General features: G+C 41.2%; 2 protein-coding genes across 3 annotated transcripts in view; both read left to right on the top strand.

Moving 5' to 3' along the window:
- TMEM70 (transmembrane protein 70) overlaps positions 1 to 14,853 on the top strand; it is a 798,264-nt gene that overhangs the window by 492,769 nt on the left and 290,642 nt on the right. The window lies entirely within an intron of this gene.
- Positions 1 to 14,853, top strand: part of UBE2W (ubiquitin conjugating enzyme E2 W) — a 514,818-nt gene that overhangs the window by 274,446 nt on the left and 225,519 nt on the right. The gene's annotated exons all lie outside the window — the stretch shown is intronic.

The raw sequence follows: 14,853 nt of genomic DNA, 5'->3' as shown, positions 1-14,853 counted from the left end.
CTGTTTGTACATAATTATAAGAGCCATATTTTCAGTGTGTATATGTATTCTTTGTGGGCATGGCAGACAAGTTTCAAAAACCCAGTGCACTTGTGTGTTGACAGTAATATTATTGAGAACTGGAGAGTGTTTTGAGCAAGAGTACAACATTTTCATTCAGGCTGCATTTTCTGATAAAGATGACCGCACAAAGGCATTTATTCTACTTAATTTAGCTGGGTCAGAAGCTATAGAAATGGGACGTTCATTTGTGTATGCACCTGCTATCTGTACAGGAGAGGGGGAAACCATCATATTGTTGTACAGACTGAATCAAGGGAGGACCCAAAGTGCTTAAAACATTAAATTTAGAGAAATGTGTAACCCCCAGACAAATGTTACTATGGAAAGGCACGTTTTTACACAAAGGATCAAAAGCTTGGTGAAAATTTTGCAGCATATATAACTGACCTGAGAAGTAAAGCTAAAAAGGGAAGATTTGGTGATTTAAGTGATGAGTTGATAAAGGATAGACTTATGTGTGGTATTAAAGGTGATGCTGTGAGTTAGATGAAATGGTGCGATAAGGTGTGATTTGTCCAGTTGAAACTCCAACTGAATGGGTATCTTCCATGGTGGTAGCTCATAAAAAAAGCTCAGATGACATCAGAATATGTATTAACCCATGAGATTTCAGCAAAGCATTAAAAAAGTCTCATCATCCAATGCGCACAGTCGAAGTCGCAGTCTTAATGCCAAGTGCCACTGTTTTTTCTGTCTTAGATGCAGAGAGTTCATTTTGGCAAATTCAGCTGGACAAGAAATCATCATTGCTCACTACGTTCAGTACTCCTTTTAGCAGGTACATATTTTTGAGACTGCCTTTGGGATAAATTCTGCAAGTGAAGTCTTTCAGCATGCAGTGGAGTAAATTTTTTTGGGTATCCTTGTGCTATTATAATAGACAACATACTAGTAGGAGGTTATGGTGTAGCAGAGCATGACAGAAACCTCAGAAAAGTTCTAGAAAGGGCACATCAGGTGAATCTGAAGCTCAATCCACCCAAATGCAAATTCAAGCTACCAGAAGTTGCTTTTGTTACAGGCCTATGACCAGACCTTTCAAAGCAACAGCCATTCTCGAGATGCCAGCTCCAGACAATGTTCAAGCCCTGCAACATTTTCTTGGCATGGGCAACTACCTAGCCAAGTCCATTCCAGACTTGGACCAACTTTCAACACCACTCAGAGCGCTAACACGTAAAGATACATCCTGGTCTTGGTTAGATCAACACCAAAGAGCGTTTGAAGTCCTGAAACATCCACCACTCAGATAATTATGTTCACAAGCCCGTTATTCTTTCCTGTGATGCTTCAGAATTGGTCAAGTGCTTCGAAATTTGGTCTAGGTGCAGTCATTCTACAAGAGGTTCAATCTGTTGCCTAAGCATTGAGAACTCTTACTCAAACTGAGGTGCAGTATGCCCAGATCGACAGAGAGCTTTTGGCAATTGTTTGCATGTGCAAAGTTCCATGATTATGTTTATGGTAGATCTGACAAGATTGAAACAGACCATCAACCTCTATTCACTAGCTTGAGAAAGCCTATGCTTTCAGCTCCAACTTTGACTCCAATGCATGATGATGAGATTGCAAAAGTATAATTTCAGTCTTGTCTATAAGAAAGGCAAACTTCTTTATCTTGTTGATACATTATCCAGGTTGCCCGGAAACGGCATAGAACAGCATGAGAATGAGAACTTTGATTTTCAAGTCATGGAAGTGAGAAATTTTTCTTCCACGTCTTGAGTTGAGAGATCACACAGCTACAGATCCAGTTTTACAGAGGTTCAACCATTTTAACTTAATTTGGCTGTCAAACCAGTCTAGTTTACCTCAAGAAGTGCAACTATATTTTTCATACAGAGATGAGATTAGGGTTGCCACCTTTTCAAATGCTCAAAGTGGGACATTTTTGGTACAAACGTCAGATTTTGCAGGCTGAAACATACCCACGGCCAGTACAAAGGAGAGAACTTCACTTTTTTGCCTAAATAAAAGCTTATTCTTTTAGCATTTTAGCTGCTTATTCTGTTGGTTACAACATTTAGGTGTTTCAGATACAGAATAACTGTTTTATGTAACTATTACATAAAGTATAGGAAATAATTTTGTCCTAAAATCTCGGGACATTTTGCCATTTTTACAATTTTTTTGCAGGAGACAGCTGCCCAAAGAGGGACTGTCCCTCACAAAGTGGGATAGGTGGTAACCCTAAATGAGATTTTGGCTGATAAAAGGTATCATTATGAAAAGTCCGAAAGTGATTGTCCCAAAGTCTTTGCAACAGGTGTACATTATTGTCTTGCATCATGGTCACCCAGGAACTGAATCTACCAAAGAAGGGCTAGGGGTCTAGTATTTTGGCCTTCCATATCACAAGACATTGAAAGAGCACTTTCATCATGTTCAGTATGTAATGGTACAAAACCGCATCAACAGTTCAGCTAAACCAGATTCCCAGACTGCAGTGTACAAGTCTGCACAAAGTTATTTCTGACAATGGTACGCAGTTTACAAGTCAACAGTTCAAAAGATTTGCTAAAGAATGGGACTTTATTCATGTCATGAGTAGCCCCGAGTGCCCACAGTCAAATGGTTTGGCAGAACGTGCAGTTCAAAATGCAGTACTAGTGAAGTCCAGACAAGATAATAGTGATGTTTTCCTGAATCTCTTGAATCTTCCTTGTGATGAACATCTTGGATGTTCATGTTTCACTGTTGCAGTCATTACATTTGGGTTATCTGCCTGCAGGTAGCACTCAGCCAGCCTGAATAAAGTCTTGGATCCCTGCGTCGGATGCTGTCTCCTCTTCCATGACGTCAGGTAGTCAGGGGTATAAAATGTGTAGCCGACGCCTTACATCAGTCTTTCTTGCCATGCAGTGCCCGAAGCAGAAGCAGTTTGCAAGTGCCGGTCGGCTGACAACTGAAATTTTCGTTTTAGAGTTTCAGAACCGAATTCTTCAAAAAAATTCAAGTACCCCATTGGGGATCCTTTCTCTTGCTCTAAACCGTTGTCAGTAAGAGTTAACAATTGTATTACCTGTGGAAAGCAAATATTTTCATTCGTACTGCTTTCCTTGCTTAGGCCCAGACCACGACTTCCCTCCCTGTCGGTTTTGTGCCTTATTCAACCCTCGAATTATTCATTGTCTGTTTATTTTTGCAGCAAATTATTTTGGTACTCTGTTTAACTATCCAGAAATGGCTTCGGTAAGCCATCCGACTACTGACATTCCGAAAAAACCTAGACCGCATAGGTCCAAAGCTGCTGACTATGCTTAACGCTTCTGTTGAGCTAGTCGCCAGTTCGCCGGTACTCAGTGAGGCGCTTTCGCAGCCCCCGATACCCGCTACTTCAGATTTGCAGGCTTCTACTGAGACCCATTCGGAGTCCGGTATGCCACGAGATGCTTCTTCGTCCATGGAACCTGCTGATGTCTCTACCTTGGATGGGTCCAGATCCACTTTGCAGACACCAGCTTCTGAGGGTGTATTCAGGCCTACTGACTTGCATTTCAAACAGATCCATCTTCTTCAAGGCCTAAAACTCGACCCACACTTAGAAAACTGATGTCCAAACTGCATGGGTCTGGCCCATATGCCTAAAAAACAAATAAGAATGGCTGAAGATCTTATTACTTTAATTAGGGGAAGCCAGCCTTCACCCTCTGAGACCTAGAACAGATTTTCCTTCTGATCAAGATTCTGACATTTGTTTCTTCCGATTACCAGGATTTGCCCTTATCTACCTATGAGGATTCTGATGCAGAGGATTCCATTCCCTCTGCTTCCCCTCCAGAGGGTTTTTCTTTTGGTGAAACCTTGCACACTCTTGGGGAGCATTTCCGCTGGGAAAGCCAGGATTACTCTGATTCCAAAAAGAGGCTTAGGGAATTCTTACTCCTCCCTCAGCACAGGCCTTTAGCTATCCCTCCTGTCTTGGACTTTGTAGATGATGCCTTCTTGGAATCTAGCCTGGCCCCAGACACTTTATCTCCAGCTCCCAGGAAGCCTGATGGGTATTAGAGTACCTGACTCTCATAAGTTCCTCTTCAAGAATCCTACTTCAGAACCAGAGACTACCCCCCTCTGATAGAGATTCCAGGACCTTGGACAGATTGGGTAAGAAGGTATACACTTCTGCTACTTTGGCCATTAGGGCCTTAAACTGCCAGTTTCATATGTTAAAGTATCAGCAGCATATTATGGGACTAATTAAACAGAAAATGATGCTGGTTCCTGACTGTGCTGAAAATAAAGAATTACAGGATTTAATGCATTCTGCTGAGCAAGTTGGTAAACCTACTCTGCAATGTGGTTTTGACTCTTTAGAAGCATCTTGTAGGGCTGCTGTTACTGGGTCTGTACTTAGAAGGCATGCTTGGCTTAAGGAGCAAAATTTACCATATCATGTTAAAGCTAAATTACTGGATGCTCCCTTAAACCAAGACCACCTGTTGGGCAACAAAGCAGAAGAAGTCCTTAAAAAAGATGGAGGAAAAAGCTAAATCTATGCAAACCGTTAAAGATTTCCTGCAATTACAGCCTCCCAGATTTAGTAGGCATTGGCCTTCTAAGAATTGGTCCTTTCCTGTCTCTTCAAGGCCTTCTCAGTCCAAACGCAGGAACAGCAAACCACCAAGGCTACAGTCTCAAGGTACTCACAAGCCTAAGCAGTGGGGGGCTCCCACTTCCAAAGCTGGAAGTAGTAAAACACCCCCCTATGGAAAAATGTCACAATGACTTAACCTTAAACCTTCCAAGCCTTGCTCAACTGCCTGCTCCCTTCGGGGGAAAGATCACTCTGCATGCAAAAAACTGGGTACTCATTACCCAGGACAAATGGGTTTTAATGGGTTGTAAATGTAGTTTTCTAAGGATGCAGGTTCCACTTCCACACCCTACCAACCCTAAACGGTTGGTCAGACCTACCTCCAAGTGAGCAGAACTCAACAGCAGGTTCTCTCTCCTAAGTATCAGGGCTATTCAGCCTGTCCCTGCAGAAGAAAGGAGACAAGGTTTTTACTGAAAACTTTTCCTGGTACCCAGAAATGACCGCTCCTGGCATCCTATCCTGGACCTCTCAATTCTAAACACATTTTTGGTAATCCCAAAATTCAAAATGCTAACACTTCAACAGCTGCTTCCTGTGCTAGTCAAAGATGCATGGTTGGCAACCTTAGACTTAAAGGAAGCCTACCTGCACATTCCAATAAAGGATTCTTGCTGGAAATACCTACGCGGCAGAGCAGGCTCCATGCACTATCGGTTCTCTGCACTTCCCTTTGGCTTATCTACTGCGCCCAGGGTATTCAAAGTATCTAGCTCCAGTCATTGCATTTTGCAGGCAAAGAAATATTCAGATATACCCATACCTGGACGATTGTCTAATTTAGGCAGAAAGCCAGGACATGCTACTAAAACATCTGGCATTTGTAACGAAACTTCTAACCTCATTTGGGTACACCGTAAACAAAAAGAAATTTCATCTAGTACCCTGCCAACAAATTGTATTCTTGGAACAAGCTTGAACACAACTTCCTAGATGGCTTACCTCCACACCAGAGAAACAAGTTTGACAGCCTTCTTCAAACTACTGGCCACAAAGACCCAGCTATCTGCAAGGAAAATCCTGCAAGCCCCGGGGTTCATGGCCTCTTGCATTCTACTAATTCCATATGCCAGACTGCATATGAGGAAACTACAATGGTATCTAAAAAGCCTATGGTGTCAACTTTCTCAGGACCTGGAGTCAATGATTCCTATCATTCCTTGTGTAAAGACAGAGTTCATTTGTTGGGCAGAAGCCTGATACCACAACAAGGGGCTCCCATTCACTCTACCCCCTGCCGCCCAAACCCTAACAGACTCATCAGACTATGCATGGGGGGGCTCACTTCGCAGGGCAGTGCATTCAGGGCAAATGGAACCAGAGTCAGATGCACCTGCATATCAAGCAAAAAGAAATGTTAGCTGTACAGAATTCCCTGACAGCCTTCAAGGACCACATTCTTCCAGGACAGTTATTGGTAAAGACTGACAACGCCACTGTTGTGCATAAACAAGCAGGGGGGAACCCACTTGTACCCGCTCTGCAGACTAGCCATGGCTCTGTGGAACACAGCCTTGAGAGCTACCAAGTGCACCTACAAGCTCCATTCCTGTCAGGCAAGCTAAATTCACTGGCAGACGACCTAAGCAGAAATCCCATGGACCCACATGAGTGGAAACTGAAACCAAAGCTATTCAACCTTTAGAGAAACAAATGGGGTAATCCAGCGATAGACCTGTTTGCCTCCCCTCAGAACTACCAATTAGGCAAAATCTGTACAAGGACTTCCCACAGTCGAGCTTGGAAAGTGGATGCTCTGTCATTCACCTAGGAAATCCTCTCAGTTTATGCCTTTCCACCTCTGCCTCTCCTCTCAAGTTCTGCAAAAGATAAAACTGGACAAACCGAGGACAATGCTGATTGCACCAGACTGGCCGCGCCAGCACTGGTCCCCCTCTTGTGCAGTATGCCACTGCTGGAACCATGGCACCTGCCTCAGACCCCTTCCCTGCTGTCCCAGCAGGAGGGCCAGATTCTTCACCCTCACCTTCAAACCCTGAACCTTGCAGCCTGGCTAATTCTTTGAGTTTTCCAATAACATCCCTCAGTAAGCAGGTGCTAGATGTCCTTCTGGAGGCAAGGAGGCCTAGTACTAGAAAATCCTATGCTGCAAAGTGGAAAAATACTGTTCCTGGACTCTGGGGGGGGTATAACAGTGCCCAGCTTACCGCATATTCTGCAGTACTTAATAGAGATGCTCCACAAGGGCCTTTCCTTCTCGTCAATTAAAATTCATGCCTCTGCCATTTCAGCACATTATAATACTGAACCACCCCTCTTCTCTCACCCCCTGCTAAAGCAATTCCTCAGAGGGGCCAAAACTTTAAGACCACCCAGGATAGCCCCTACTGCAGCCTGGGACATTAACTTTGTATTGGAAAAGCTCACTCTACCTCCTTTGAGCCAGCTGCAACTGCAGAGTTGAAATTCCTTTTTTGGAAAACAGCCTTCCTTCTAGCCATCACTTCAACAAGAAGAGTGTCTGAATTACAGGCCCTCATCACAGTGGAGCCCTTAATCATCTTCCATGCACACAGGGTATCTCTCAGAACCAATCCTTCCTTTATGCCCAAGGTGGTGTCTAGTGTGGCCCTTAATCAGTCCATTCATTTGCCTATTTTTTTCCCTAATCCACAGCAAAGGAGAACGAATACTGCACTCTTTGGACGTGCACAGGCAACTTAGATTTTATTTGGACAGGACTAAGCCTCTCAAAATCTGAACAGCTGCTAGTTGGCTTTGCTGCAGGGGCAGAGGGGGAGACCATTTCAAAGCAAACCATTTCTAAGTGGATAGCCGATTGCATTAATTTCTGCTATAAGCACCATGGAAAACCTACCCCACAGGGGATAAGATCACATTCCACCAGGGCTGCATCTACCTCTACAGCCTTTCTCAGCAGTGTCCCTACCAAGGGCATCCTAGAAGCTGCTACCTGGAGCTCTGTACATACCTTCACCAAACATTACCACATGCCTATTTTTTCTAAATCCAAAGCTGGCTGTGCCACTGCAGTCTTGCAAGGTTTAATAGCTGGTCCTAATGCTCTCTGACTTTCTCCTCCCTTCCTTAGCTTTGGGAATCAACCCAAATGCAATGACTGCAACAGTGAAACACGAAGAACATAGTACAGTTGTGTACACTTACCATAAATGTAGATGTTCGTGTATTCACTGTTGCTGTCCTGGTACCCTCCCTCTAACCCCCCTGACTTTCCCTCCAGCCCCCTGACTTCCCTTGGCTATGCTTTTCTTCTTTAGTGTATTTCAGCTTTCTGGTGTATTTGCTTTTTGTTGGAGGTGTAACCTAACATATAATTGCTTCCCATTATGGGGGCACATGACATCTGGGGCAAGAAAAACTGATGTAATGGCGTCTGTTGCATGTTTTATACCCCTGACGTCATGGAAGAGGAGACTGCATCTGACGCAGGGATATTCAGGCCGGCTGAGGGCTACCTGCAGGCAGATAACCCAAATGTAATGACTGCAACATCTACATTTATGGTAAGTGTACACAACTGTACTTTCACCTGCTCAGAGACTTGTCGAGACTAACCAGAACCACATTACTGATCAGTAGTCACTTGTTGGTTCCATGTATCAAGAACAACAGGTCAGTGAATGAAAACCAATCTGTTGAAGAAACGCCTAACCCAGAAGTCCTACTACGATAAGACCAGCAAACCACTAAAGCCATTATGAGAAGGAGAGGTGGTAAGGATGCAAACGTCCAGAGGTTATGATTGGTGTGAAGAATAGTTGCCCAGAGCCGAGATCATACATTGTGAAGTCACAAGGAGTGCTTTTTAGGCGGAATCAGAAGCATTTGAGACCGGTATCCGAGCCTGTACCACATTGCATAGCCTGTGAGAAAGAAGGTCTCTAGACTGCCCTTGTTGCTAAATTTGGTCCAGATTAAGATACAAGATATAGATATGAAACAACTAGGACATGAACATTGTTTTATTTCTAATGTATATAGTAATGCATGTCTAACTCTGATATTTTTACGAAGGGCAATCTTAAGTGGGAGGATATACATCAATATGTGTGTATATATCTTTAAGTAGCTATCCAGGGGCTTGCACAAGTGTATAAATACTGAGCACGTGTACTCTAGACTTCCATTTTGTAGTAAGCCATTGAGATGTAAGCATGTTTGCATGTAAGGTCTGTCTGTTAACCAGTTCATTTGTATTTTATGATGCTGCTATCCATCCTGATGTGTTTCTGTGTATTAAAGCATCTAAACAAAATACCCCACCTGCTTGTCATCTATGTGAGAGAGAGAGAGAGAAAGATGAGCAAGACTGGGGAAACAAGTGGTAAAAGCTAGTGAGTTTCAGAGCATTCCAGGCCTCATTGCATGCACATGTGGAAACTATCTTCGTACCTAAACAATACCTGTGAAGCAACACTCTCTACTTCTAGGATACCATCCCAGTGCTTCCTTTTGCAAGACAGATCTAGATATAGTGTGTATGAGGGCATGCCCCTCCAAACTAACTGTTCCAGAGTTTGACCATAAACATGACATGAGGGTGCACATACCTTGAACCTCAAAGTACAGGGCACCTGGAGTCGCAGAGACCCTTCACACAAAAATAAAGATGGGTTCGTAGGTATTTAAGATAGGTTATTGATCTGTGAGGATCTTAAGAAGCCTAGCATTGCATTCCCATGGCAGTTATATTAGCCCTTATATTTTGCAATACGATTATCTAAACATGGGCTGAACAAGTATATGTTGGTCATTGTATAATTCCCAAAGTCCATGAGGGCTAGTGGTGCTAAACCAGGAGTGAATTTGTGGTTACCAACCTATTCATACATTTAAGTAGAGTAAGAGAAGTCCTCTGTTTTATGTGGAGTGGAAGACCGTTCCATAGGAGTGGTATTCTCTGTGGTACATACCTATCCCTCCAGCATGTTATACTAATTTTGCAAAAAAAAAAAATTGTTAAATGGACCTAAATCTTATGATGATATTGGGTGCATTAGGTTTGACAGGATAGTGTCTGTTGAGGTTCTGTACACGAGGCAAATGTTGCCCTTCAGTAAGCCTGTGTGATACAGAGGAGAGAGAAGACTTTGAGACCATCTGAATAGCTTTATGATTTGGACCTTGATGATTTTTTTGAGAGAAAGTGTTGTGGTTGTTCAGCTGTGACCAAGTGTTTAGGTAGAGACATACCAGAAGAGGCATTATGCTCGATGATTGGTGTAACGAGTAGTTTGTACAGTGGAACAATTATGTTCCTGGATCTGGATGCCATACCTTTAGGCGCAAGCAGTGCGATGAAAAAGGATGACTTTGCAATAGTGGCTATATGGTGAACTAAGGACAGTTGATCAGTGTAGGTTCATAGATACCAGATGAATTTTCAGGGAGTGTTGTCAGTGTGATAGCTGTAAGAGGAGCCATGCTTCTTAAAGGATACAATTTTATATTTATTGGCTTTTTTTTAGTAAATGGTTTTGGCCCCAATTATTTGTTTTGGACAAGCCCTCTTGCAGGACCCTGGTGGTCTCTGGGACTTTACGATGGCACCAAGTTTGCGATCATCTGCAAGCTTGGTCAGCTACAAATCCTTAACATTAGCTTTTTACTCCTAGAAGTAAATGTCAGAGGAGTAACCCAAAGACATGTCAAAACCTTCAGGACAGTCTGGAGACCTGTTACCATCCATGTCATAACCACCACATAAATAGGGGGAAACTGTCTTGACCACTTCAAGCTAGCTGTGCAGGCTTTGGAACAATAACAGCTCAGGAGTGTACTACAAAGCAGAGTAGTTGTGGGGTATCACCAGGCCTACACAACTGGATGCCCCACAGGGGTATTATCTCTTCATGAACAGATGAGTGCACCAAAAGTGAACTTGTTTGCTCCCTGTGCAGCAACCAAATAAGAATTCCTATCCAGAGTGCTGAACAAATGCTGCCTTACTGGCATATGTGTAGTAATGCCCTGCTATCCTTACTCTGGCAGTCTACCAAAGCTCAGAGCTCATCTACCTGCCTGTCTGGGGGTGTGATGGACCTATCAGACTCACAGATGGGACCCCTTCAATTTTTTTATGCCACAGTAAGAGAAGAATCTCTGAAAAGACTGCTGCTTACTCTGGATTTTTTAGCTACTGAGCTCTGGTAAGATACCCTTTCAAGTTTTTTTTCCCTCTCTCTGCTTTTTCCTGTTGGTGCTTGAATAGTGTATTCTGCTGCTATGACTTTTTTCTGATTAGAAATTCTTTTCACTTTGACAAGCACAGTAATGCATATGTTGTTTAAAAGCTTAATTTGTATGTTTTGATAAGAGAACTTGCTGATTGTGCAGGATTACAACATTTAATTTTTTAAATCACAATTTTTGGTGCCATTATATATGTTAAACATTCCTGTCAAGAATTTGTCATCTGGGTATGATTTGTTTCTTGTCTAATACTGTTTTAGCCTGTATCCATTCATTTAGACTGATGCTAGCATTTTTTTTTTTTACAAAATCAGTGGATTTTTGTGCATGTGTTTTCTGCTTGGAATTATTGAAACTATTATTTTATTTGGTACTTTAAGAACCATATCCATACAGAAATAGACTTCAGATTGCTATTAAACGGAGAATAGTGGGGCTTTGTCCATTTTTTTTACTATGTTGACTTTGTAGCCAGTATTTTATTATTGATCTGGCTATTTTTTATATATGTTACTTCCTTCATGTATTAGAGACTCTCTTGATTTTTTAGAAAAAATTAGGTATATTAAGTGGACTAAAAATATGTATTGGATAACTTTGGATGTACGAAGTCTTTACACCAATATTAAACATCTATTTGGTTTAGAAGCTTTATTACATTGTATGGGGAATAGCCCTTTAACTCATTATGTGTTAGATTTAGTTCAGTTCTGCTTGGAGAACAATGTTTACTATTTTGAAAATCAAATTTATCATCAAACACAAGGTACTGCCATGGGTGCCCCTTTTGCACCCATGTATGCAGATATATTTATGGGGTTGGTTGAAAAGGAATGTATCTGTAGTAAAATATTTTTAAAAAAATATGTAAAATCATATTGTAGATACATAGATGATTTAATTTTTGTATGTGATGGTGGTAGGGACTTGGTATCCAACTTTGTAGAAGACATTCAGATAAATAGGTTTGGTATAAATTTTGATGGTTTACAAGTTGGCAATAGAGTCTCTTTCTTGGATATTAATTTGTTGGGAGTTGTAGGTAAAAATATTAGCACTAGTATATATAGGAAATTTGGAGTAGTAAATAATTTTGTGATGGGAAATAGTTGTCATCCCAAACATACTTTGGAGTCTTTACCCTTTGGAGAATTTTTGAGAATCTCCAGACTTTGTAATGAAGATTGGATATTTAGAAAAGAATTAGAACTTACAAAATTGATGTTTAAAACTAGAAAATTTGATGAAAATAGTATTAATAGAAGTGAACAGAATATATTAAATGTTAGGTATAAAAATAAGAAAGTGTTAAATAGGAATAATGTTAGTAAGGATGATAAAGCAGACAATTTATTTTTTGTTTCCAAATATAATATATTAAGTGACAATATTAAATATTATATTTCTCATTTTTGTGAATTTTTAAAAAGTTTTAAAGAATTAGATAAATTGACACTAAAGAAATTAATTTTTTCATATAAGAGAGGAAGAAGTATCAAGGATATGGTTGCGTATACTAAATTTCAAAGACCAGGGGTTCGGTTAAATCAGCAGATCTATATGAAGGGTACTAAGCCATGTGGCAAATGTATTGGATGTTCATATATTGTGAATTTTTTATATATAAATAATATTAGATTTGAATCAAATGGAGTATTTGTCGTACAGAGGGAGTTATTTATGCTATCAAATGTACTTGCAATATGTTTTACATTGGGCAAACAAAGAGCATGTTTAAAATACGTCTATTAGAACATTTGAGAGACATAAGGGTAAATAAAATGGAGAGCCCCTTGGCTCTTCATTTTAATAAATATCATGATGGAAGTACAGAATTAAAAGCTACTATTTTAAAACAGGTAGAGATGAAATATTTAGATGAACAAATGTGTAGATTAAAGCTTTTAAGAAAAGAAACAATGTTTATTTTGAAATTCGATACATTAACTCCAAAGGGTTTAAATGCAGAATGTTGCTGGAAATGTGTTATATGAATTTAATGGATGTCACTTTATTTGTTTCTATAAATATTTTAATTGTTCAATTGATAATTGTTTAATTGTTTTATTGATGGAGCTGGGACTATATAAGGTTTTAGGTAATGCTATGTATTACTCCTTGAAGGCTTATTGTGGCCGAGGCGCTAGAGAAATAAATTTGCTTATCTGGCTTTCGCTGTGTGGTTTTCTTATATTTGTGCTGAACAGCAGTTCCTGTGTTCGTGGTGTTAGTATTTTATTATTGATCTGGCTATTTTTTTTTGTCCCCTGACTTGATGGCTCTAGACATGGTGCTTCCCCCTACAACCATCTACCCTTTGTGCCCCTAAAACCATAGAAATTGTGAAATATGCTTCTATCTACTGCTTGTGACTCTGCAGTAGCTTTAGGCAGACTATTAGCAGTGACCTTCTTTTGTCTCCAGGTCCCCTAGTGTGGTGTTAGTACCACAGCTGTGCATGAAATTAGGATCAAGCACTTGTTCCAGAGCTGTGCCATTGCCTGGATCAGATCCAGGAGATCCAGACACTTTACGTGCAGGGGGAAAGTTAGTGATGCAGAATCTTTTGCCAGTGTTTAAATCTCTCCCTGGGATTTTTACATGGTGGGAATGTAAAAAAGACAGAAGGCCAACCATGTTGCAGGGCAGCAGTCTTTGACTGTTTCCATCTGAGATGGTGACTATGGCTAGATCCATTGTTCATGCAGTTGATTATGGGGTACAAACCCAAGTTATGCATCACTGTGGCTCTCCTATCCCCATTGAGACACCCAGGGAGCATAATTTTGAAGGGAATCTGGAATCTGAGGTTTCTGAAGTGTCATCTGATCAGTCAGTTTTCTTTTGAGGATGAACAGGTTCAGAAACCCAAACAACCAGTTCTCTTTTTCTCAGGTGCATTCTAGATTTAAGGATGTGTTCAACTGGGAGCAATCTTTAGCTGCCCCTGGGTATATGATCTTTTGGAGGATGAGGCCTCAGATGTGACTATCTTCCCTCCATTGATCCTAGCATTGGAGGATGTGTTTAAGAAAGCTTGAAATTTTCCTCCTGCTGAATGAATATCTGCCTAAATAAGTGTTCAAGGGTGTGCTTGATCATGCCTGGTCTCCAAACCCCCTTGTCAACGGACCCTGCTTCTCTGTCCCCAGTGACCTTTTCCAATGAAAAGACTGTCCATCAAACTCGGTCCCTTCAGATAAGCTAGCCAAGTGAGTAGAGTCTGAGGAAAGAATCGGGTGCAGTCCAGCACAGTAGATGTTAGTGTTTAACTACCAGTGTTTTATGTAGAAGTTTGTGTTGAGTAATTTTGCTGCATCGTTAACTGCTGAGCAAAATTCTGTCAAAATATTGTTTCCAGTGTTTCTCAAGTGTCTAAACATGCTTTAAGCAGTGTCCTTGGAAGGGGCTGACATCGTTTCTAGAAATGCAGCGACATCAGTGGTGATGAGGAGGTATGCTTGATTGCAGAGTCAACACTTTTCTGATGAGTTAAAAACTTGAGATTGTGTGCCACTTTATTTCCCTCCATTAAGCAGGATAGTTTTTGGTGGTCCACCCACTGGCCTAAACTTTAGTTCCTCCTATGTTCTGGTAAGCGCTGAATTCAAAGCGGTGTGTAGTCATAGAACCAGTCCCTCCTTTGGAAAGAATGAAAAGTTTGTACTTCAGAAATTTCCTGGTTCCCAAAAAAGAGCCATCATGGAGTCTGGTTTTGAACCAGTCTTACCTTTGTCAAGGTCCTCGTGTTCGGTGTACTCACCTTGCAGACAGTGCATTCTCTTGTGCAGACCACTGCTTCATGGTGACCCTAGACTTGAAGGATGTGTATCACCATATCCCCATTGCTCATTTCGAATCATCTAAGATTTGTTGTTTGGTTCACATTTGTTCTCTGCATTGCCCGTTGGGCTATCCACTGCACCTTGAGTATTTACCAAATGCTTTGCTCTGATAGTGACCCACTGTCGGACTCTTGGAAATTACATTTTTCCTTACTT

Source organism: Protopterus annectens, chromosome 3.part1 (assembly GCF_019279795.1).
Source record: "Protopterus annectens isolate FY-2018-M chromosome 3.part1, PAN1.0, whole genome shotgun sequence".
NCBI classification, from domain to species: Eukaryota; Metazoa; Chordata; order Ceratodontiformes; family Protopteridae; genus Protopterus; species Protopterus annectens.
The sequence above is the reverse complement of the archived record's forward strand: the minus strand, read 5'-3'. Positions and strand labels throughout refer to the sequence as shown.